The sequence below is a fragment of the Rhagoletis zephyria genome, unplaced genomic scaffold, assembly GCF_001687245.7.
Source record: "Rhagoletis zephyria isolate East Lansing unplaced genomic scaffold, Rhagoletis_zephyria_1.1 Rzeph_scaffold_02192, whole genome shotgun sequence".
Lineage (NCBI taxonomy): Eukaryota > Metazoa > Arthropoda > Insecta > Diptera > Tephritidae > Rhagoletis > Rhagoletis zephyria.
This window is the reverse complement of record NW_016159276.1, coordinates 55,565-66,760: the sequence shown is the minus strand read 5'-3', so window position 1 is coordinate 66,760 and position 11,196 is coordinate 55,565. Positions and strand designations below refer to the sequence as shown.

At 34.1% G+C, this 11,196-nt stretch overlaps 1 long non-coding RNA gene across 1 annotated transcript in view; it reads left to right on the top strand.

The window, feature by feature from the left end:
- Window positions 1–1,607: 1,607 nt before the first annotated feature.
- The window catches only part of LOC108366214 (uncharacterized), a 47,655-nt gene continuing 38,066 nt past the window's right edge, over window positions 1,608–11,196 (top strand). The window contains exon 1 of the long non-coding RNA XR_001848060.1: window positions 1,608–1,729. This is a non-coding gene — a long non-coding RNA (uncharacterized LOC108366214). The remainder of the gene's footprint in view (window positions 1,730–11,196) is intronic.

Genomic DNA, 11,196 nt, shown 5'->3' with positions numbered 1-11,196 from the left:
AGGATTTGCACAAAACAGGGAAGCACAAAACTGAGTTTGGAATNCAATAACGCGTATAGTAGTGAACTAGGTGTAGCTTTATCGAAATGTATAATTGCTTAGTACTTTATACTTAAATTTAAAAAAGAAAAACTATTTTTGCTGTACAAATGTCCCACCCGTGACGATGGAATACCCTATATGTAAATGCTACTTTACACTTGCTAAGTGTATATACTATAGGGCCAGGCTGACAGGTGTAAGGATAATAAAAGGATTTGCACAAAACAGGGAAGCACAAAACTGAGTTTGGAATTAAAATTAGTATTAGTATAGCCCTGTTGTCGAAATTCGACCACCTCACTTTATCACACACTTTCATTTTGCTTGCGACGTTTGTTAGGACCATGAGCACTTCTTGATTGTCTAAGCTACTAATATTATTACGTGGAGTGATATCTTTTCTGTTAAATAATTTTATAAGTCATAAGAGGAGTAGGGGGGAATAGATTTGTATGAGATTTCGTTACCGTATATAGATAGTAGATGATGAAACCAAAGCAGGCATTCATAGGCTTATACATAAATTGAAATAACTGGGCTCTCGAGCCAGCTATCGGATCTATTTCTCAGGTATATGTATTTCTCTTGATTACAGTAATGCGTATTTTTAATTTGAAGTAAATTGACCATAAATGAAAATTTTGGGAATAACTCGACTCCTGCGCCACCTATCGGAAAAACAAACAAACCCCCTTTGAAACACCTTTCGAACAAAAGAACAATCCTTCAAATCGGTTGAGAAACATAGGAGCAGTAGGGAGGAATAGATTTGTATGGGATTTCGTTAGCGTATTAATATATAGATAATCGAAGTTCTAAACACTTTGGTAAAAAAATTCAATCCTTCAATCGAAAAACGTTGTAAGTAAGTAATATGTATTAATATGCTTTAATAAACACAATGTACAATCTTCTATCTTGTTATTTTTTAAAAGATTATATAATTTTTATATTACATATTATTTATTATAATTTTTATATTACTTTGATGGGTCTTTGATCGGGAAAACGTGTTAGACGTCTTTTTAATTAAACTTTATTTGACAAGTTGACCCCAATCGCCCCTCCCCCAACCAAAATTTTATACTCGCGCTGATGTGAACGAAGTGGAATAGAGATTCAAAAATCAGTACAAATCAGCACAAATTTCCGAAAAATAAGGACATTTGCGTACTGAATTGGGAATTGAAAATTTTCAGTACAGCGAGTGAATATTCAGTACTCTCCTTCCCAAATCAGTACATATGGCAACCGTAGTTTCACTAACAATTTAAATGGAAAAAGATTTTTTATTCTCTCAATTTCCACAGTAAATTAAAAAAAAAATAAAATCATTTTTCACTTAAATTTGCTTTTGTAATATTGGCTGTTAAAAATTAATTGAAGTTTAGAAATATTTTTCGGAACAGCATTCAAAACAATAGTCACGCGAACAGTTGACACTGCGCGGGAATAGAGCTGTTAATGCCAGTATTTTTAATGTTATAATATTGGAATTATTTAATGTAAAGTTTTGTTGTTAAAAAGTTGAATGTTGTACGATTAATTATGATTTTTTTTCTATTACAGTGTTGATAAAACCAACATTCTGTCGCGTGATGAAAAACTAAGAGACGAAAATAAATGTAAACGGTTGCAAAAAAATGAGAGCACTTTTCCAAAGTACAATGAGCATTTTAATAATCCGGTAAGTAAATTTAGTGAATTATGCATGTTTGTATTAATAAAAAAGAAGGAATTTAATAATTATTTTGAATTAAAAATTTAGTTTTTCCCAAACTAATCTAAAATTTAGCTATCAGTACTCAAAATCAACAGTTACTGGAAATTCTTATTAAAGCTGATGCTACTTTAAAAACTAAAAACATGCAAACATGAATATTCAGAAATTAATTAAGAGCTTTTAAATTTGTAGGTGGCGCCCTGGCCAGTGGCGAAGCTAACGAAATCGCAACGAAATGGCACCGTTTTCGTTTCATCGTTTACTGGAAATAAAATTGAGTTAAAACCGGTGGCGACTCAGCTCTTGCTATCTTTTTGTTTTGGTCGCTACACATACAGTATTTGTATTTACGACTTGAAAACGAAACAATCGCAAAACAAAAACGATCGTTATAATATACTCACTTTTTTTTACTGAGGAGAACAAATGAAATTAACGCCAAAAAATTAGTATTTTCAAAACTAAAATGAAAGATTTTAGAATATTGTCCCAACGAATTGTACTGCGATATAATTTTCAACAAGTAAAATAAGAATACGACACTCTCAAAATAAGAACGTTAATATATATTCAGTCAATTAAGTATGAAAAATATTTAAAACTAAAATGTTTTGCATTAGAATTTAAAAAACTACCTAGCTATAATGAAAAACCTTTCGAAAAAATTGTGTTCAGATAAATAAGTTACTTCAATCTTCAGAAAAAGCGATGAAGTATATACTAAACGTGAACGCAAAACATTGTGCTTACATACCGCCCAATTCTTTGTTTTCTTGAAAAATTTTTTGTAAAGAAATTTTGTCAAGATTTTTATCAAGTAAAAGCTTCCTTCGCATTCTGTGTCAATATTTATAAAACTAAAAGCTGTATGATTTCCACATTAGTGGAACTGATTTCCACATGAGTGGAACTGATTTCTACATAAGTGGAACTGATTTCATTGTGACATATGAAAAATATGAATTTAAAAACAAAAAGGATTTTGACTGCCGTAGCCGAGTAGGTAGAGATGTCGACTATAATTCCGGGTGTCGCAGGTTCAAACGCCGGCACATGGAGTATTGAATAGTTAGAAACAAATTTATTAATATACAAAATTTATGCATTTCACATGAAATTTCAATTTGTCAATAGCCTTTTCAATCTTGATAATTTATCAAGAAAAGAGCTTTTGATTTCTGTTCTAGAATACCAACTCTTGATAAATAATAAAAAATTTACAAATTATAAAGATATTCAATTTATCAAGTGCACAGAATCGGGCAGATAGTCTCAATAGTGTACATCAGTGACCGCCAAACACTTTCCTGGGAAACGAACTATATTCGGCCTTTCACATGTACACAATCGGCTTCTTACACGTACACAATCCGAACGTCAACAGAAAGAGTAGCAGAGCAACAAATTTTATTTAGTTGCATGCAAACATTAGGCGAAGCAGGTTGATGACGCATTTCCGTGCATTACCACCAACATATTCTCATTTTTTATTTCATAACTAATACATTCTCATTTTAAGACTTCTCTTTTTGGCGGACACTGGTGTACACTACTGAACTGTTCTCTTTTTCACTGCGCTCGATTTTATGAGAACACTGAAATTACCATTCTCTTTCATCACAAGCACACTACAACCAGTGTTGCCGCGCGGTCTCAAGAAAATGTATCCAAGCCAAAAATGTATCCAAATGTATCCAGTTTTCTTTTTTTACGTATACATCTCATAATTTGTAAGAAACCCAAAAATTTTCAAGAAAAGGACATAATTTAACCCATCCTAAGGACTTGGAATACATGTATCCATATTTTTATTTTTCATAGAATCAAATATTTGTAATTTCAATTTATAAATTACATTTTTTGTGCATATGTATATAGATAGTAATTAATATGTTACATTTGTACCTGTACTCTCTAAAAAGAGCATGTAAAATTACTACAGAAAAGTATCTATTTTTAACCGACTTCCAAAAAAAGCAGGAGGTTATCAGTTCGTCGGAATATTTTTTTATTTTATTTTTATTTATTTTTTTTATGTATGTTACCGCATAACTTTGGACCACGTCAACCGATAATTCTTTTTGCATCGGAAAGGTAGTGTCTCAGAGGTGGTCCCATACTAATCTGCTTAAGATCCGATCAGTGGATCATGAGATATATATATATATATTTATATATATATATATTATATGAGAGTTGAAGTCGGTTTTTTTTTGCTAAAAATTACTTGTTCAACAAGAATCTCTATAAATATACGTATAACATGTTCAGGATTTGATTTTGAACTTGAGATCTTTAAAATATATACATAAATACACATATTAAATGTTTAAAATTTCAAAAATTTTCAAACTAAAAATACATTTCCTACTAAAAATAAACATTAGGGGCTCACATTTACTCTATTTTAAACTTTTAATGTGTAATTTTCCTCTCGCGACAAATGTGGTATTTAAAAGTAAACAGGCAATGATTGGTTTTATTACACGGTGTGCAAATTTGCACACCAGTGTTGCCGCGAAACATTTTTAGTGGTAGCTAAATTCCAGCTTAAAAAGGGCTAAAAAAGAGCTAAAAATCGTTGTTGTGGCTAAAAATGGTAGCTAAATTTTTTTACCTACATCTTATATATAAAAATAAGTGCACGTTTTTGGTGTGACCTCATAACTTGAGAACAGCTTCACCGAATTCAACCAAATTTATGTGGCATATTCGATGTATCATGCAGATGGTTTATGCGAAGTTTTCCCGAATTCGTAAGAGGGGGCGTGGCACCACCCATACTAACTAAAATATAAAAATATTCAGGCTATCATGCATATGGTTTATGTGAAGTTTGCCCGAATTCGTAAAAGGGGGTGTGGCACCTTCCATACTAACTAAAATTTTGTTGTTGTATATCTCTTGAAATATTTGTCGTAGAGTACTGGAAGTTGGTATAGAGGTATAACAAATAATTCCATACTCATGGATAAAAATGGGCGGTATTGGAAAAGAGGGCGTGGTACCTCACATCTTATATATAAAGAATAAGTGCAAGATTTCAACCAAATTTATACGGCATAGTCGGGCTATTATGCAGATGGTTTGGGTTAAGTTTCCCCGAATTCGGAAAATGGGGCGTGGCACCACTCATACTAACAAAAATTTTCTTCTGGTATATCTCTTGAAATATTTGTGGTAGATTACTGGAATTAGTAGCTATACGTGGCCTGTTCAAGAGTTGGCATTCCAAATTGTTTATTTATTCATACCCAAGATGGAAAAACAAAAAATGTTGTATATCCAAATGTGTTGGATTAAGATTTGAAATAAAGAATCAAAAATTTTGAAATAAAACAAATGATAAATTTACATATAGAAAAATTCTAGGACTTTTCATTCGTTTTTCAATATTTGGTGTAGAGAAGCACTGCTAGTATAAATATGTAAGTATACACGCAAACATTTTCTATAATTACTGGTATAGAAAAACAATGAACTCTGAAAAGAATTAATATTTTATTCAACAAAAAAACTTTTTGTGTAACACATAATTTAATGTATAGTTAAATCGTTAACGGATACGATAACGGCCCAGAAACGTAAGGAACATACATAGACATATGTTTACTTGCCTTAAAGGAAAGGCGTTCGCTTTATGAGCGAAGAGTTAAATTCATGAAAATCATACAAAAAAATTTTAATGTCAATGATGAATAAATTTTAAAAAGGGCTAGGGGCAATTTCAAATTTTTGTGGCCAAAAAAAAAAATTTGGTAGCCAAATTTAGCCACCAAAGGGCTAAAACGGCAACACTGTTGCACACATTAAAAGAGGAAACTGGTTACCTCTCTTAATATGCCCAAGTAAACAAATTTTTTTAGAGTATATTAAAAGTCTTCAGTAAAATTCATACAAATTTCCTTAAATAAATCAATATACGTTTTTTTTTTGACAGAGTATTTTAATCTACATTGAGATCTCCTTTCCTTTTAAATTAAAAGATAAAAATATGTGATATGAAAGAGATTGCTACAGAAAGAGTATATATTTACTTTAAAGCATCCTTTATAGCTAATTAAAACAATTGCGCGGCGGAGCAACGCGATTGTCTATTGCAGTGACGAAGCAAATTTCACTATTTCATTTCAATTTACATCATTGTCAACTCAAATTCAATGGTGTACATCAGTGATTCCCAAAGTGGTCCATGTGGACCCCCAGGGGTCCACAGGAGGCTCGACGGGGGTCTACGTTGGCGTGAAAAAAATATGGGGGTCCATGATTTGCAAGTGGGGGTCCACAAAAATGTGTCTGGTTTGAATAGTAAAGAACCAAAATGGTTACTTGATAGCTTCTTTATTTAACTAAATTTTTTTTTTAGTGGTGTATTTATAGTGCTCTTGACGTACTGCTGCACTTATTGTCACCTTGTGTTTTCATACGTGGAAAAGCCTTAAAGGCCACCTGCAGACTAAAAGAACCGGACGTTTGTATAACACTGAGTGGGGCGCGGCGGAAATTGCTGACGGCCGAGATTTAAGCACATGTGTATTTTCCATGCTACAAGATAGTACGCCACCATTACCTTTGTTAAAGAGATTCTATAATGTTGAGTTCCTTGAGACTGAATGCTGGTTTAATTCCATCACTGAGACCGGACTCACACATTGTTGAATCTGCAATGATGGCTCCAAAACTGACTCTGGGTCATGATCTGGGGTCTTTTTCGAAGTTAATGGATATAACCCAGCAAAAAATCGGTAATCGTTTTTAGTGGTAACGTGTTCTAGAAGGCATAGCGTTATAATTCCTTCGAATTTTTTCGCTTCTTTTAGGCATTGCCGGTAATGCAAAGTAGAATGTCCTACAATATTTTATTCATTTCGCTTCTTTGTTTCATTTCGGGGAATGCAAAGTAGAATGTCCTATAATATTTATTTTTTAATTCGTTTCTTTGCTTAATTTCCCGGAATGCAAAGTAGAATGTCCTACAATATTTTATTTGCTTCGCTTCTTTGCTTCATTTCAGGGAATGCAAAGTAGAATGTCCTACAATATTTTATTTGTTTCGTTTCTTTGCTTCATTTCAGGGAATGCAAAGTAGAATGTCCTACAATATTTTATTCATTTCGCTTCTTTGTTTCATTTCGGGGAATGCAAAGTAGAATGTCCTATAATATTTCTTTTTTAATTCGCTTCTTTGCTTAATTTCCCGGAATGCAAAGTAGAATGTCCATACAATATTTTATTTGCTTCGCTTCTTTGCTTCATTTCAGGGAATGCAAAGTAGAATGTCCTACAATATTTTATTTGTTTCGTTTCTATGCTTCATTTCAGGGAATGCAAAGTAGAATGTCCTACAATATTTTTCATTTCGGAGAATGAAAAGTAAAATGCTGCATCGTCGTCAGCTGAAAAATAGAATGAATATCCAAAAATTCTTTTTCTACCGTTACTTTCTGTGGAAATTTGTCTCACATAAAAATCATGTTTTGCTTTGTTTAATTTGCAGCAAAGTTTAAGTCAGTCAATGAAGTGAAGTACGAGAGTGGCGAAGTACAATTTTAAGCTTAATTAAATATGCATATATCTACATACCGATTTTTAAGAAAATCTAAATACCTAAATACATACATATGTATGTATAAAAGCTGATTTATAAAAATTGTAATTAATTTTAATCTTTTAAGACATTTTCTGCTTTCAACTTAATATAAATAAGTATGTACTTATCTAGGCATTCTACATTAGTTTCTCTGTAAGGCATTCTTTGTTCGCTTCTCTGGATTCTGTTTATCCATGCGTTCTCCCTTCGTTTGAAGGTAATGCTGCAGGTAAGGGCTTACCTCCAATGACATGCCCATGTTAAAATAAGGCCTTCTTGAAGCGAAAGCGATTCCCATCGCCTAGCTCGTTTACACTTTCGTTTCTGTGGTAATCGTGTTTTTTGCTGGGAAGCTTCATTCTTCTGTTGGGGAATATGCTTCGGTCTTCCAGGCTTAGGTAATTGCAATCCTTAAAGCCAATCACTACGTGGTGGAACGTAGGTGAAGGGAAAAGAGTTTACGTGTCTGCAGTGACAACCCAGCTGCACTTAAGGCATTGGCCATCCCTATAACTACTTCTAAACTAGTTCGGCAATGCAAGTCTCGACTAAATTATGGTGGTAAACATAACGATGTTGCTTTGCTCTGGGTGCCAGGAGTACCTGGCAATGAGACATCTGACCATTTGTTCAGAATTGGCTTACACCAGGCATTCCTCGGTCCGCAACCAGATTCAGCACACTCACTTTCGGCCATCGAAGCAACCATCAGAAACTGGGTGAATACTTCGCTTAGCAATGACTGGGAGGCANCAACGATGTTGCTTTGCTCTGGGTGCCAGGAGTACCTGGCAATGCGACATCTGACCATTTGTTCAGAATTGGCTCAGACCAGGCATTCCTCGGTCCGCAACCAGATTCAGCACACTCACTTTCGGCCATCGAAGCAACCATCAGAAACTGGGTGAATACTTCGCTTAGCAATGACTGGGAGGCATGGAGGGGATGCAGGTGGGCAAAACTCATATTACCTTCAATCTCAGAAGGTCTATCTAGTTTTTTGCTCTCACTGAGCAAACGACACTGCAGACAACTTGTTGGACTGCTGACTGGTCACTTCACGTGGCACAAACACCTGACTGTGATAGGCGTAAATGACAAGTCCATTTGCCCATCCTGCCTTGAAGTGGATAAGACGATGAAACACTTTTTGTGCTTCTTGCTTGCTTGGTTGTTTGTCATCGAAATTTCTAGACTCGTTGTTTACTCTATTGTCAGTTTCTGAATTAAAAGTTTGGCGTAAAAAACTTGCCAGTTTTGTTGTTTTAAGTTTTGTGTTTTAAAAATGTGAGTGATAAGTAGTTTTCGCCTCACTTTAAAACTCGCAGCGATAAAAATAAAAATGATGCCATCAACACAAATAAACTATTTTACAAATACTCCACGTACAAAGTCATAAGTGAGCCGAACATTTGATGAGTTTATGGTTATAAAATGTAAATAACGTTAGGGCTCGAAGTGCTCTTATAAAATGTAACACCTCAGAGCGAGATAGTATTTTGATGAATTTATTTTTTAGTGTAATCACATATTTTAATAAATAGAAATAAATATTAATCGAACAAAAATTTTATTTTTATTTTGGCCAGTCCAAGTTTAGTTTTTGATTTCACCCGCGATGCAAATTTACATAGTGTTATGTTGCTGTCTGTTAGGATAAGATACAGAAGCACACATGCATGCTAGAAAGCCCATGCTAAGCTCGTCGGTGGGTCTGGTTTTTCTCCGATCTTGCCATCAGCATACATAAGCCAGAATTCATGCCTGCGTAAGTGGACATAAGCAGAATTAGTAAAGTGGTCTAATCCAAGTAAAAAGACGAGGAAAAAGTAGAAGAACCGTCCTGTCAGGGCGGAGTCAGCCCTCCCCATCTCCTTAACTGCGAAGTAGCCATGGACTTCACCTTGACTCCATACCCTTCGTGAGGCCCCCATAGCCTGACCTTTGTCCGTCTAGTCTTGTGTCCTGTCATGTCCAAGTTAGTTTCCCATGGTCCCCCACTGTATCCACTTCCCCTCCTATTGCACTAGTGCAACACCCACACCAAGCTGAAAAAGGAGACCTAGCCGCTCATTATCTCCAAATAACCTAACAACGAAATGTTCAATACATGCTTCCTTATGCACAATATTTATTTAACAATCGTTTTACACCTTATAATTTATCTATTCCACTAAGCTATCGGAAATCAAACTAAAAAAAATCGGTATTTCAAGAGCAAAGTATACTAGTTATGTGCATTAGGACAAACGATTAATAAATAAAAAAAACGGAAAAATATGTAAACCAAGTGAATTCAAAACTGATGCTACTGAAGCATATGTTCGCGTATAGTATATAAGCGTATGTATATACGTATGTATTTATGTATATCAAAAAATAAAATAATAAGTAAAAATTGGAATTACAACTCACCACACTCTCCCCCGATGAAGGCGCCTGCATCCGTAGGAAAGGTCGCTGAAAAATTGTTGTCAAAAACTAGTTTGCCAACTCACCATTCATACATACATATCATTTTTCTATGGCACAGCCTCAATGAAATGAGGACATTTCTTCATATATGTAATACTCCTATATTTGCAGTAAGAGCTAGTACCGTCCGAAAACACTACAGTACAGATATATCAATAAACACGTACGAAAGAAAAAGAACACATACGTTTATAAATAAACATGTACACAACCCATATACAAAAACGGCACTCAAGTACACAATACATTGACAAAAACGGTACTAGACTGTCTCGCTTTGATTTCGGAATGCTTACACATTGAGAAGTTAGCTTACTGCCAATATAGAAGTATTACATATTTGCATTTCTTGGTTTGCATTTGGACATACCACTTCCTACCATACGCTGCACTAGCTGCTGGTAATTCGAAATATATATATATCCGCGGAATTACGAGTATATTTTTTACAAGAATTCGACTAAAGCAGCTGATATCATAAACTGGAGGACGACGAGGTATAACCGATAGGTAAAGTCTCAGGAGTTTAATTAAATTCAAAACAAAAAAACTCTATATACTCGACTCAGCGTGGTAAGCCAACCAAAATCGATACAAACAAAACCTAACCTCAAAATATTTTTGTCCCTAACATCTACCTTTTATACGAAAGCTTATAAAAAAAAGTGCTATAGGAGATAAAGCTTACACAGCATAGATTTTGACGATTTTCTCAGTAGACTTTGTATTATTATTTATAAAATATCTTACGAAATTTATCGGTTTTAGCTGTTCAAATAAAGGAATTTTACGTAAAATCCCATATCTGAAGAATCAGATGTATGGAAGATATGTGTTGTAGTCATCCGATCCTTGTTATTTTCACTGTAAGTATTCTGTTAATAATGAGCGAAAATTTCTTGTTCCTAGCTGCATAAATGGAGGAGTTATGATAAAAGACCTCATATCTGAACAATCAGTTGTATGGGGGCTGCAGGTTCTAGTGGCCCGATCTTTGTTATTTTCACTGTAAGTCTTCTGTTGATAATGTCCTAGCTACATAAATGGATGAATTATATTGAAAAATCTCATATCTGAACAGTCAGTTGTATGGGAGCTATAGGTTATAGTTACCCGATCTTTTGAATTTTCACTGTAAGTTTTCTGTTGATAATTATTAAAAACAGTGCTGAATTTCATGTTCCTAGCTATATAAATGGAGGAGTTATAACGAAAAATTTTATATCTGAACAATCAGTTGTATGGGAGCTATAGGTTATAGTGACCCGATCTTTGTAATTTTCACTGTAGTATTCTGTTGATAATTTCATGTTCCTAGCTGCATAAATGGAGAAGTTATAACGAAAAATCTCATATCTGAACAATC